We start from the raw sequence: 14,071 nt of genomic DNA on the forward strand, positions 1-14,071 counted from the left end.
TGTAGGCGCGGAGCTAAAGTGCGGAGGACACACACAACAGATACGAAATGTGAAAAGCCCTACCATCAGATGCATCGCCTGAACAGTCTCCATTGGAAAATGTACAATAGTTCTCTGAAGGAATGCCCGCTTTCTAATCTCATTTTTAAATATGAAACCATCTACCACCTTTCCCAGATTTAGCAGACTCCGAGGACTATCAAACTTCACGTTTTAACGAGACTTAACATCTAGGAGGAGAATTTTTTTCGAGGGGCGGGGGGAAAAATGGCACTCTGCCACCCTAAGATCATTTTTGTTGGGTAGATAACGCCTTGCCTCCCTAAATTTGGCGCCACTGTTATAAAGCAAGAGTTCTTAACCTGAGGTTCGTGGACTCATTCAGGGTGCGGGTTCCGTGGAACTTTTATAAAATATTCAAGACAGTTTTAATGGATATCTAAGAAAAGTATTTAGTAATGCATAGTAGTAATTATGAATCATAACGTTAAATGGCTAACGGTGTTTCTGTTTGTCACAACATACCTTTGATGGGGTTCCCATCACTTGTTTCTATCAAAAGAAAAATACGAAGGCGGTTGCATGTCAAATATGACAACCGGGTTGCTTTATCAAAGACCATTCCAAAGTTATAGCTTCTTATTCATGCCGAACAACAACAACAACGTTCTGATTTAAATGAACGTTAAAGCTGAATTAAATATTGATATTTCTGTGTTCAATTTGAATTTGATGGTTGCATTTCATTTTTGTATGGAGTGGCTATTAAGTTTTGCATGATAAAGACCTGAAACGTAATTATTGTTAAGATTGTTCCTTCATTCGAAATTTATATATGGATGAGTATGAGGCAATCAATTTTCAATATAATATACTCATTGCCCTCAAAGCTGTGTTAATATGCTTATGTTCATTTTCGTAGAGAGGAGATCCAAAAGCGTCAGCAGATTGTCAGAGGGGTCCGTGACACAATAAGGTTAGGAACCCCTGTCCTTGGAAGGACGAAGACCGAGAGGACATGCAGCATCGTGAGTAAGAGACCGACCGGGATAACCCTTTCGCTGCACCCAAAACAGAGACTCTTGGAGGCAGGCCGTCAGTTAGGTTGCACTCTTAACCGGCACTCATAAAATAAGATGACTGACAAACGGGGGAGTTTACTAACGGAAAGCTGTCGTACGAAAAGAAGGGGAGTTTACTTTTAATTTGAAGGAGTTGTCTACCGGAATCTAGTAGGAGAAAGGGTGTAGCCCCACTATCTACCGGCCGTCTACTCTACACATCATCAAACGTAGCTCATGGTTCAATAAGGCGCGTAGAAGCTTCACTACATTGCACAATTATTCACAATTACATGAATATGAGTTAAAATATACTTGTCACTGTTCGTGGCCTGCAATCAAAATGTTTATAATATATTATAAATTAAGTAAAAAATACAAACCATTTGGGTTTCGGATATAAAATCTTTACTTTCGAAAAAGAAACTTTAAAATTCGATTCATAATATCGCTTCCTAACATAAATGGTAGGGTCTACTTCTCTTTCTATAAATTTAATAATAATAATAATAATAATAATAACAATAATAATAATAATAATAATAATAATACGTAATAACAATAATAAAATCTCCTGGATGTAAACGAATGAATTATCTGAAGACTGTTTCTTGTGAATTGAAACTAGAGGGAAATTTCAATAGTCTACCATCTCGTGATGCAGGTGAAGACATTCTAAATACATTACTTTATTATTATTATTATTATTATTATTATTATTATTATTATTGGAACGTGACTTTCTATCTTTCCATTTCGAGAATCTTACTCACAGTACATTGCCCCGTAATTGAACCACGGCTGTATTTAACGCTCCAGAATATTTAGAACTCTGTGGTCTTATTGAGAACAGGCGCTCGCAGTTCAACAGGCACGTACTCAGTAATGTTCCGAAATAGAAATTATGACTGTGTGGAAGTAAATGTACAGTTCGTGAACGATTTCCATGTCCTATTTCCCTGACCTATTGCTTGCCCACAAGGAGAAGTTGTGAAGTACTGCGTTATTTTATTCGGATAAAATACATTCAATATTCTGTTCCATTCATACAGAAGTAAGCTCTAACATAGTGATTATTATTATTATTATTATTATTATTATTATTATTATTATTATTATTATTATTATTATTATTATTATTATCATCATCATCATCATCATCATCATCTGCAATCTACTTTCATCTTATTAGTTTTCAGTACACACTGTCGGCAGCTCTGAAGATTGTTTTTCGTAGTTTTGATTTTCACACCAGGCAAATGCTGGGGCTGTACCTTAATTACGTCCACAGCCGGTACCTTCCCCATTCTAGCCATTTCCCATCCTTACGTCTCCGGAAACCTTCCCTGTTAGCACATGATCCGCGTCTGCGGTGTAGTGGTTAGTGTGCTTAGCTGCCACCCGTTAACCCTCCTCCGGGTTCGATTTCCATTTCTGCAACGAAATTTGAAAAGTGGTACAAGGGCTGGAACGGAGTCCACTCAGCCTCGGGAGGTCGACTGAGTAGAGGGGGTTCAATTCCCATCTCAGCCATCCTGGAAGTGGTTTTCCGTGGTTTCCCACTTCTTCTCCAAGCAAATGCCGGGATAGTACCTAACTTAAGACCTCGGCCGCTTCCTTACCTCTTTCTTGTCAATACCTTCCAATCTTCTTATCCCCTACGAGGCCCCTGTTCAGCATAGCAGGCGAGGCCACCTGGGCGAGGTACTGGTCCTCCTTTCTACGCTCAAGGGCACTGCCCTTGAAGCGGTAGAGGTGGGATCCCTCGCTGAGTCCGGGGAAGAAACCAACCCTCGACTGGTTAAATTGTAACAAAGCATATATCACATGTCGAAGAGATGTTAAGCACAGAACAAAAATGTAGTAGCGGGATCCGAACGCATAATCTTCCGATTTCCCGCCCGATTTTCTACGGATTGAGCTATAGTGGCCTAAGTCATATTGATTCTGCGGGAAAGAATCTGAGTTACTATTGCCAGCGCATCTGTCATATTTCAAGTAGCCCATAATGCGGCCATGAAAGTTAAATATTCGTTAGTGATTTTGCTTCCAGAAAAGCAGTGTTAGAAAGCAACTTCCCAAACGAACCAAAGCGGGTTGTTGTATACCTAGGTAAATTAATATCATGTATTAACAATATTATGTTGCGTCTAACTACTTTTTCGGCTTTCAGATACAACGAAGTGCAAGAATTCTGTCCCGCTGGAGTTCTACGTGTCAGGAAGTATACCGACACTAGGTTGGGATATCTGAATAGCTTCAAATACCACTGAACTGGGCTGGGATTGAACGCGCCAATGTGGAATCGGATCAAAAGGCCAGTAGTCTAAGGGCTGTGCCATTCAGACCGGTGTGTTACTTCAGTAAACAGCTGTCTCCAAATAGAAATTATAATACGTTTCAAGTTCTGGTATCTTTGATCTTTGGAACGTGTCTTCGCCTTGTTGTTCCTTCGTAACCCTGCGCGTACATCACGAAAGACAGCAAATATTACTGACTATTTAGCTCATCGCTCCAATGATCAATCTACTTTAAGAATACCAGAAATCTCAACAGCTGTATGTGTCCGCAATGTAATCGGTTTCGTGTTATCACCTTCATTTTATCGCAACTACGTGCACTTGTTTCTATGTAAATTCATGCACCCATGCGTACATTTGACCACAGAGCGCACAATCAATAGGACGTAACTCTTGTTATTCAGATGAAGACGATAGCGAATATATTGGCAGGCTGAGGCTCAAAGAGTTTAAAGGAAAAAAATAATATTTTTTTGTGCTGAAAGTTGTGTTGTCTGAAGAGCTTATAAATTACCTATGTATTTGATTGTTTTATTATTCTGTTTTATTAGCATTACTTGTTTAACATGTTTTACGCCCCCCTGTGCCCTTGGTCATAAGTCTATATGGTCGTTGACCGTGGTTAACCACCTCGAGTCCTGTTGGTCGAAAAAATGTTCGCTATCAGAATGTTGCTCGGCTGGGCAGGTAAGTTCGTGGCTTACAATTTGTAATCACTGTATTGAGTGCCAAAAGCCTCGATTCAATTTCAGATCTGTCCGCAGTGTTCATGTGGACTGAGGGCATATGACGCTGTTGATGGTGCTTCGTCCATCGGAGGGAGTCGTTAAGCTTTGACCAGATCCCTTGGTGCTATTGGACAGAAGTAGACGCTGTACAGAAATCGGTTTCACCCTCTCCCCTGTTGCTGCCATATGTCACGCCATTCATTTAATCTGATAACTCCTCTGATTTTGCGTGATAAAGCTGCCACTCCCGGAGGCCCGGGTTCAATTCCCGGTTCTGCCACGAAATTTGAAAATTGGTACGAGGGCTGGAACGGGGTCCTCTCAGCCTCGGGCGGGAGGTCAACTGAGTAAACCTCAGCCATACTCGAAGTGGTTTTCCGTGGCTTCCCCTTTCTCCTCCAGGCAAATGCTGGGATAGCAGCTAACTTTAGGCCACGGCCGCTTCTTTACCTCTTCCTTGTCTATCCCTCCCAATCTTCCCGGCCACCACAAGTCCCCTGTCCAGCATAGCAGGTGAGGCCGCCTCGGCGAGGTACTGGTCCACCTCCCCAGTTGTACCCATTCGACTCAAAGTCTCACGCTCCACGACATTGCCCTTGAGGTGGTAGAGGTCGGATCCCTCACTGAGTCCGAGGGAAAAAACAACCCTGGAGGGTAAACGGATTAAGAAAGGAAGAATGACAGAAAGAGTCCGCCTCTGTGGTGTAGTGGTTAGTGTGATTAGCTGCCACCCCCGGAGGCCTGGGTTTGATTCCAGGCTCTGCCACGAAATTCGAAAAGTGGTACGAGGGCTGGAACAGGGTCCACTCAGCCTCGGGAGGTCAACTGAGTAGAGGTGGGTTCGATTCACATCTCAGCCATCCTGGAAGTGGTTTTCCGTGGTTTCCCACTTCTCCTCCAGGCAAATCCCGGGATGGTAGCTAACTTTAGGCCACGGTCGCTTCCTTCCCTCTTCCTTGTCTATCCCTTCCAATATTCCCATACCTCCACAAGGCCCCTGTTCAGCATAGCAAGTGAGGCCGCCAGGGCGAGGTACTGGTCGCCCTCCCCAGTTGTATCCCGATCCAGAGTCTGAAGCTCCAAGACAGTGCCCTTGAGGCGGTAGAGGTAGAATTCCGCGCTGAGTCCGAGGGAAAAGCCGACACTGTAGGGTAAACACATAAATAAGAGGAAGAAGAAGAAGAAGAAGAAGAAAGAAAAACATTCCTCTGATGAGGTTGACGTCACGAAGGGCATCCAGTCGTAAGAATTCACTATGAAGATTCATCTCACTTCATACCCGACCCTGTAGAGAAACGGGACAAGAATTGGACAACAACTTCTTTTATTTTTGTAGTTATTCACTAAATATTGATAATAAATACCGCCCGAGCTCCAAATTCTCTCTCATGGTAAATTCTAGAGCTGTCGTTATACATATTTTAAGTTGCAATATTTTATGAAATTAAATACAATACAACTGAACGCCACACGTCTCGTTCTGCGTGTGACTGTCATCCACAGGTACAATATTGTGCTTTCACCACATTTATCCCCTAGCAAACAAAACGAGTTGAGAAGGGCTAATGTACGAGTAACTCAGAGGAGCAGCGAGACTCTACACAGAGCCACAACATTTCTTATAATGTATGGACATGTGGTTTATAACATACACTGAATGATGTCATCTTCCTTCTAGCTCAAGCTGAAATCACACGTGACATCAAGGATGCGTAAGGCACACTCGAATCTTTTACCAACACCATTCTCTTGAAACTTGGAGAGCCTGGAGTAGATTTCATGTACAAGATTCCTTCGTTAACTGGTGTTATTATAGCACCTGTACACACTCAGGTATTTGAATCAGAATGGCCATCGTTCGTGCGATTCGAATTATTTTGAAAGGAACATTTATATGTGATTTAATGGGAGATCTAAAAATAAAATTCGAGTTTTGTCTGCATTTAATAATAATAATAATAATAATAATAATAATAATAATAATAATAATAATAATAATAATAATAATAATAATAATAATAATAATAATAATATTTCTTTACGTCCGACTAACTACTTTTACGGTCAGAGGAGACCTGAGGTGCCGGAATCTAGTCCCGCAGGAATTCTTTTACGTGCCAGTAAATCTACCGACAAGAGGTTGACGTACTTGAGCAACTTCAAATACTACCGGACTGAGCCAGGACCAAACCTGCCAAGTTGGGGTCAGAAGGCCAGCGCTCTACTATCTGTTCCACTCAGCCCGATGGATTTGAAAAGGAACTGAGAAAATAATTGAATGGGTGAAAACCATAACGGTATAAGTAACATTTTAGTCATTCAGAGAAAAAGACATTTAAACATCTTCAACACTCATATAAAGCAATGTATTTGTAGTTATACCACCCATCACTAGAGCGCAGAATATTACCGCTATCACTTGTATCCCCTGGTTGGTGAAAGGGTACATCCTCCTGGAGTTACATCCTGCACTTAACTCATTTTTTAAAGAAATGTCACTTATACCGTTATGGTTTTCACCCATTCAATTTTGGCAATAGAAGTCAGGCTCTAAGTTGCATATGAAGTAAACGTCAATTCATTCGAAGGGAAAAAATGAAGTGGCGTATGGCTTTTAGTGCCGGGAGTGTCCGAGGACAAGTTCGGCTCGCCAGATGCAGGTCTTTTGATTTGAGGCCCGTAGGCAACCCGCGCGTCGTGATGAGGATGAAATGATGAAGACGACACATACACTCAGCCCCCGTGCCAGCGAAATTAACCAATTAAGGTTAAAATTCCCGACCCAACCGGGAATTGAACCCGGGACCCCTGTGACCAAAAGGTCAGCACGTTAACCATTTAGCTATAGAATTCGGAGGGATATTGATATAAATAAAAACTATCTGTATTATCGAAATTAAAACTAACAATTCCTCTCTGTAAGGCAAATATTCACAGAATTACAGTTCAGTGCCGGTATATAAATATAAAAAAATATAGAATTAATGAGAGCACGAACCTACTTGCCCGCCTCTGTGGTGTAGTGGTTCATGTTGTTTTCTGCCACCCCCAGAGGCCCGCGTTCGATTCCCGGTTCTGCCACGAAATTTGAAACGTGGTACGAGGACTGAAATGGGGTTAACTCAGCTTCGGGAGGCCAGCTGAGTAGAGGGGGTTCCGATTCCTTCCTCAGCCAACCTCGAAGTGGTTTTCAACTTCTCCTCCAAGCAAATGCCGGGGTGGTAACTAACTTAAGGCCACGGCCGCTTCCTTCCCTCTTCCTTGCCTATCACTTCCCATCTTCCCCTCTCCACACAAGGCCCCTGTTCAGCATAGCAAGTGAGGCTGCATGGGAGAGGTACTGGTCCTCCTCCGCAGTCGTATCCCCGACCCAAAGTCTCACACTCCAGGACTGCCCTTGACTCTCTAGAGGTGGAATCCCTCGGTAAGTCCGAAGAAAAAACCAACACTGGAGGATAAAAAGATTAAGAAAGAAAGAAAGAAAGAAAGAAAGAAAGAAAGAAAGGCCAACCTACTTAAACCTGTTTAAATATACAGCACGCATATACTCGTTGTATGACTGAATTCAGGGGAGGGCGGATTCAAACTCAGGAAGATGGTTTTTCGTTTGTCTTCCATTTTTGCACAAGGCAAATGCTTCCGTTGTACTGTACATTAAATAAGCCCACAGGCCCTACCTTTCCAGTCCTATTCTTTCCTTATTCTTCCATATATGGTGTACGTTACTGCCACGTTAAGCAGCATACATACATACATATACAGTATTAAAATAAGCCCCTTGGCTATGCGGTACGGGTTGTGTAGTTGTGTATTGCTTTCGGCATCCGACAGCAGCCCTGAAGGTGGTTGCCCACTTTCAATGTAGGCAAATGCCGGCATTATACCTGCCTTAAATAAGGCACAGCCACTAAGTTCTTATTCATGGCAATTTCTTGTCCCATTATCGCCTTGTGTTAGTGCGAAGTTAAACAGATAGGAATAAGTAAATATATATTTCATTATATTACCCTCCTACCACTGTTCGCATCTGCTCGCAGCAGCTATCACTCTTATTCACGTCTACCGATTTCAGTTAATACATACGTTAAAACTAGTCAACTCATTTTCACTCTCAAACCGCAAAGTCTACTAGACAACAGGTCATTGAATACACGTCAATGATTAAAAATCATGTAGAATTGCAATGGCATTGTAAGACGAGATTAAATCTGCCATTATGGGGAGTCGACAAGTGGCGATAATAAAATGTGTACATGTGATGGATAATTTGTTTATTATATTGAACAATTGCCTTTGGGGGCGTGATAGTTGAGTGGCATTGTCACCGGATTCTTATCACCAAAGTGGCCGCGGTTTGAATCCCAGCCTATGCTAATACGAATTTTTAAATGAAAAGTCATGTCCCTTCGGTTAGGATTCCACGTAAAACTGAAGGTCTTGTGTCTAGGATCCCAATATGAACAGTGATGTAAAATTACAAGTTCGCTTTCTTTCTTTTGGATTGACTGCGGTAAACGACAGGTTAAAAGTGAAAGATTAAAAAATATCCACATGACCCCGACGTGATTTGAACACGCAACCTTCTGATCTGGAGTCAGACGCGCTACCGTTGCGCCACGGAGTCATAGAGCTACGTTACTAATTTGAAGCATACAGAATATTTTATACTCGTCATTGGCAAGGGGCCAAGAATGTTTGTAAGCCGCTCATGGTCTGGCAGATTATTAAGTGACGTAACATTTTCGTCTTGTCTTCAAATACACCGCTGCAAATATAATATTATGCTACTTCCTTTTTTTATTTTTTATGTTTTTACTAATATGTGAGCATCACTGTACTGGCAGACTTTCAACAAAGAAGCCAGTAATTTCACGTGACTGTTGATAAAGTGATCGTAGCACGGGACCTCCAATTTTACTTTGAACCCGAACTATAAGGACATGGTCCGCCTCTGTGGTGTAGTGGTTAGCGTGATTAGCTGCCACCCCCGGAGGCCCGGGTTCGATTCCCGGCTCTGCCACGAAATTTGAAAAGTGGTACGAGGGCTGGAACGGGGTCCACTCAGCCTCGGGAGGTCAACTGAGTAGAGATGGGTTCGATTCCCACCTCAGCCATCCTGGAAGTGGTTTTCCGTTGTTTCCCACTTCTCCTCCAGGCGAATGCCGGGATGGTACCTAACTTAAGGCCACGGCCGCTTCCTTCCCGCTCCCTTGCCTATCCCTTCCAATCTTCCCATCCCTCCACCAGGCCCCTGTTCAGCATAGCAGGTGAGGCCGCCTGGGCGAGGTACTGGTCATACTCCCCAGTTGTATCCCTGACCAAGAGTCTGAAGCTCCAGGACAAAGTCCGAGGGAAAAACCGAACCTGGAGGGTAAACAGATGATGATGATGATGACTATAAGGACATGACTTCTAATTTCAAGAATTCCACGTTCATTGACCGGGACTTAAACCGTGGCCATCTAGAGGAGAATCCGGTGACTATTCCACTCAGTTATTACCCTTCGGAACACATTTTACACTAGCAGCATTTTACACGTCCGCCTCTGTGGTGTAGTGGTTAGCGTGCTTAGCTGCCACCCCCGGAGGTCCGGGTTCGATTCCCGGCTCTGCCACGAAATGTGAAAAGTAGTACGAGGGCTGGAACGGGGTCCACTCAGCCTCGGGAGGTCAACTGAGTAGAGATGGGTTCGATTCCCACCTCAGCCATCCTGGAAGTGGTTTTCCGTGGTTTCCCACTTCTCCTCCAGGCAAATGCCGGGATGGTACCTAACTTAAAGCCACGGCCGCTTCCTTCCCCCTTCCTTGCATGTCCCATCCGATCTTCCCATCCCTCCACAAGGCCCCTGTTCAGCATAGCAGATGAGGCCGCCTGGGCGAGTAACTGGCCATTCTCCCCAGTTGTATCCCCGACCCAAAGTCTGAAGCTCCAGGACACTGCCCTTGTGCCGGTAGAGGTGGGATCCCTCGCTGAGTCCGAGGGAAAAACCGAACCTGGAGGGTAAACAGATTAAGAAGAAGAAGAAGAAGAAGAAGAACAAGAAGAAGCATTTTACACAGTGCATAGTGCTTTTTTATGTACGCTAATTTTATGTTCTCTTTCTTTCTTAATCTATTTACCCTCCAGGGTTGGGTTTTGCCTCGGACTGAGCGAGGGATCCCACCTCTACCGCCTCAAGGGCAGTGTCCTGGAGCTTCAGACATCGGGTCGTGGATACGGCTGGGGAGAATGACCAGTACCTCGCCCAGGCGGCCTCACCTGCTATGCTGAACAGGGGCCTTGTGGGGGTGATGGGAAGATTGGAATGGGAAATCACGAAAAACTATCTTTAACCCTAGATTCTGTATAGTTCACCTGTCTCATATGTGAGGTACCGATGCTCAGGGCTGCTGGGAGTGTGGTTCGAAGTCGCCATCCCCCGAATGGAAGCTAACAGCAACAAGGCGCGAACCGCATAGCCAAATCACGTGGTCATTTCTAGGATGATGAAGAATAGGATTTTAGCCCGAATTCCGCTAGCTAAGGCGATATAAGACACAAGCTGTTCTGAACGATAACAATGTTAATGAAATTTACTTAACGTTCGTTGAATTACTACCGATTTTTAGAGATAACAGGGTGTCGGATTTTTCCTTCGGGATTTCTTATAATGTGCCAGGAGCCAAGTAATGAAATTTAAATATGCATTTAAACACCCTTAAATACCACTAAGGTCAGGCGGGGTTGAACTTATATCCTAGGAGGACAACAGGAAATTAATAATAATAATAATAATAATAATAATAATAATAATAATAATAATAATAATAATAATTGTACCGGGCGGTACACCTCCACGCCGCTAATTCAAAAGGTGCGCCAGTTGAAACTCCTCTGCTGGAGGAAACCTGAACTTTATTGACGGTATTAATTTTCTACTTTCTCAGAAGATGTCACTACCTGTAAATTTCGGAGTTTTAGAACTGTGTCATTTTTGATGTGTTTTTGTTTTGCTTGAAGTAAGAAGTGTGAACTTTCTCTTCTAGAGGACACTACTGAATAACTACAATAGTGCACCCTAGTGCGAAGAAAAAGAACTGTTCTTTGGAGAAATTTTTATTTCAAAAGTTTGTTTCTTGTTAAATTTCCTTCTCTTATGGTTTAAGTTGGCTGTATACCCCTCTCTTTCTCCTTGTTTTGTATTCAACCAATCCCGAATTTCTTAACTTAATTTTCCACCAATAATGTGTTTCTTCTTCATCTTGTGTAGGGGTTTCTCTTTATTCTCCAATAAAGTGGTTGTGGGCGGGTGTTCTCATTCCCCTAACGCCTAGAACCTTCCGCGAGAGTATATAAACTGCTGATTTTAGGGTCTCTGCGCCACTTCTGTTCCATCTTTCAGTGTGTAAAGTACATAGCAGGGGGCGGGAAGCGCCTCTTTCTTCGGCAGCGGTCAACAACAAGGTAATGGCCAATTAATAACTTATTTCTTTGCTAGTTCAGCAGTTTAACTCTCGGGGCGGGTCCGACGTTTTTCCGTTATGTAACCTTCCTTAAAAATGTAAAGAATCTGGTATCTATTTTACCTTTTAAACTACGTATTGGGATAGAGAGTGCTTAACCCTCTCCATCTCCCACTCATATTGTTTTGAGGTGAACTTTTTCTCAACCTATTCTTCCTTAACATTATGTAAATTTGTTTCTTTTATAAAGTCACCTCCGTAGTATGGGATTAGCCCTTGCATCAGTGACCTAAGAGCCAAATTAGGTTTTAAAAACAAAGTGTATTAGGAGTGCCGATCGCCTCCTCTCAAATTGTTATTTTGGAGGTCATGTAATCAACCTTTTTTTTTCATTTAATAGACCTCAGTAGGTTGGGTATTTTACCCCTGTGTCTATGTCCAGTGAGGACAACTCGAAGGTGGAGTTTGGTGTGGCCTTTGAGAGGCTTAAAGTTGAGAGCGAGTGGCTCTTTTTGAAAATTGAGTGTTGTATGCCTCGTGGAGGCTTTTCAGTGTAATTTGGAGCAAGGGCTCCTAGGCATGAATGGGGTTTTCTGCCCCTCTGTTGAAACTTGTGTTTGGGGTAAAACTGAGCTGATTGCCCAAGCATTGTGAAGTCAGGGCGCGAAGCCCAAATCCTGTAAATATTGTAACTACCCTTTTGACTTGCTACTTTGTACCTGCCATGTTTGTTATTTCCTTATTTTGAAAAGAAAATATAACCTGATTAAATTTTAAATTAATTTTACTTTCGTAGCTTGAGACCCGTTCACACCCGCACCTTCTTTCACCTCTACCTACCGCTAAAACATGGTAACAATAATAATAATAATAATAATAATAATAATAATAATAATAATAATAATAATAATAATAATAATCTTATCTTAATCTGTCTTCCCTCCAAGGTTGGCTTTTCCCTCTGACTCAGCGAGGGATCCCAACTCTACCGCCTCAAGGGCAGTGTCCTGGAGCTTCAGACTTTGGGTCGCTGTATACAACTGGGGAGAATGACCAGTACCTCGCCCAGGCGGCCTCACCTGCTATGCTGAGCAGGGGCCTTGCGGGGGGATGGGAAGATTGGAAGGGATATACAAGGAAGAGGGAAGGAAGCGGCCGTGGCCGTAAGTGAGGTAACATCCCGGCATTCGCCTGGAGGAGAAGTGGGAAACCACGGAAAACCACTTCCAGGATGGCTGAGGTGGGAATCGAACCCACCTCTACTCAGTTGACCTCCCGAGGCTTAGTGGACCCGGTTCCAGCCCTCGTACCACTTTTCAAATTTCGTGGCAGAGCCGGGAATCGAACCCGGACCTCCGGGGGTGGCAGCTAATTACGCTAAGCACTACACCACAGAGGCGGACAATAATAATAATAATAATAATAATAATAATAATAATAATAATAATAATAATAATAATAATAATAATAATAATAATAATAATACCGGGCGAGTTGGCCGTGCGCGTAGAGGCGCGCGGCTGTGAGCTTGCATCCGGGAGATAGTAGGTTCGAATCCCACTGTCGGCAGCCCTGAAGATGGTTTTCCGTGGTTTCCCATTTTCACACCAGGCTGTACCTTAATTAAAGCCACGGCCGCTTCCTTCCAACTCCTAGGCCTTTCCTATCCCATCGTCGCCATAAGACCTATCTGTGTCGGTGCGACGTAAAGCCACTAGCAATAATAATAATAATATGATGATGATGATAATGATATTACGTTCCACTAACTACTTTTACGGAGAGGACCAAATGCCAGATTTTTTTTTTCCCCACACGAGTTCGTTTATGTGCCGTTAAAACCACCAGACCATAGCAACAGACTGACTCAAGGGTTGAAAAAGCCAAGGCTTCTACCGTCTAAGCTCTTAAAAGGTTTTGCTTATAATTTTAAAGTTTAGAATGGCGTGTATATAATTATGAATAGCACCTATATTTTGTCAATTATAGGTGTTGAATTACCTAATCGAACATCTAAGACGTGTATTGTACTTTTATCATTCAGAAATACCTTAATGTACGTTAATGACAATTTATTTTTGAATTAAAACGTATGGCAGCGGTGGGATTCGAACCCACGCCCTTTCGGACTGGTGCCTAAAACCAGCGCCTTAGACCGCTCGGCCACGCTACCGACGAGCTGTGTAAGCGTTTATGATAGTTAGAGAGCATCCTCATAGATGAGTACACTGACCTTGCAAATGTACATTAACTAGGGCTGTCCAAAGTTCGAGTTGTCGTGTCATTCCCTTATCTTCTATCATTTATCTTTTCCAAGACAGTATTGATCTGAGATATGGACGATGAAAGAGTTGTAACAGGAGCATCCATTGAGTGAAAGATGGGCAAGCCTCCTGACCTCGGTTTCAGCAAAAGGCAGTGAGAACATTCCCGCAGTACAAGAGTGATGCCAGTAAACCGGACAGGAATGAGGCAAACCCTTCAGTCCCATCTTCACATACGGGACTTCTATTTTGAACATTATCTGACCAAGTTTATA

General features: G+C 43.0%; 1 protein-coding gene and 2 non-coding genes across 3 annotated transcripts in view; all 3 read right to left on the reverse strand.

The window, feature by feature from the left end:
- The window catches only part of LOC136858850 (angiotensin-converting enzyme), a 192,855-nt gene that overhangs the window by 159,255 nt on the left and 19,529 nt on the right, over positions 1 to 14,071 (reverse strand). The window lies entirely within an intron of this gene.
- On the reverse strand, positions 8,642 to 8,713 carry TRNAW-CCA (transfer RNA tryptophan (anticodon CCA)). Its single transcript has one exon. It is a non-coding gene; the product is annotated as a tRNA-Trp (tRNA).
- Positions 13,626 to 13,705, reverse strand: TRNAL-UAG (transfer RNA leucine (anticodon UAG)). The gene has a single exon. It is a non-coding gene; the product is annotated as a tRNA-Leu (tRNA).

The sequence above is a fragment of the Anabrus simplex genome, chromosome 1, assembly GCF_040414725.1.
Source record: "Anabrus simplex isolate iqAnaSimp1 chromosome 1, ASM4041472v1, whole genome shotgun sequence".
NCBI classification, from domain to species: domain Eukaryota; kingdom Metazoa; phylum Arthropoda; class Insecta; order Orthoptera; family Tettigoniidae; genus Anabrus; species Anabrus simplex.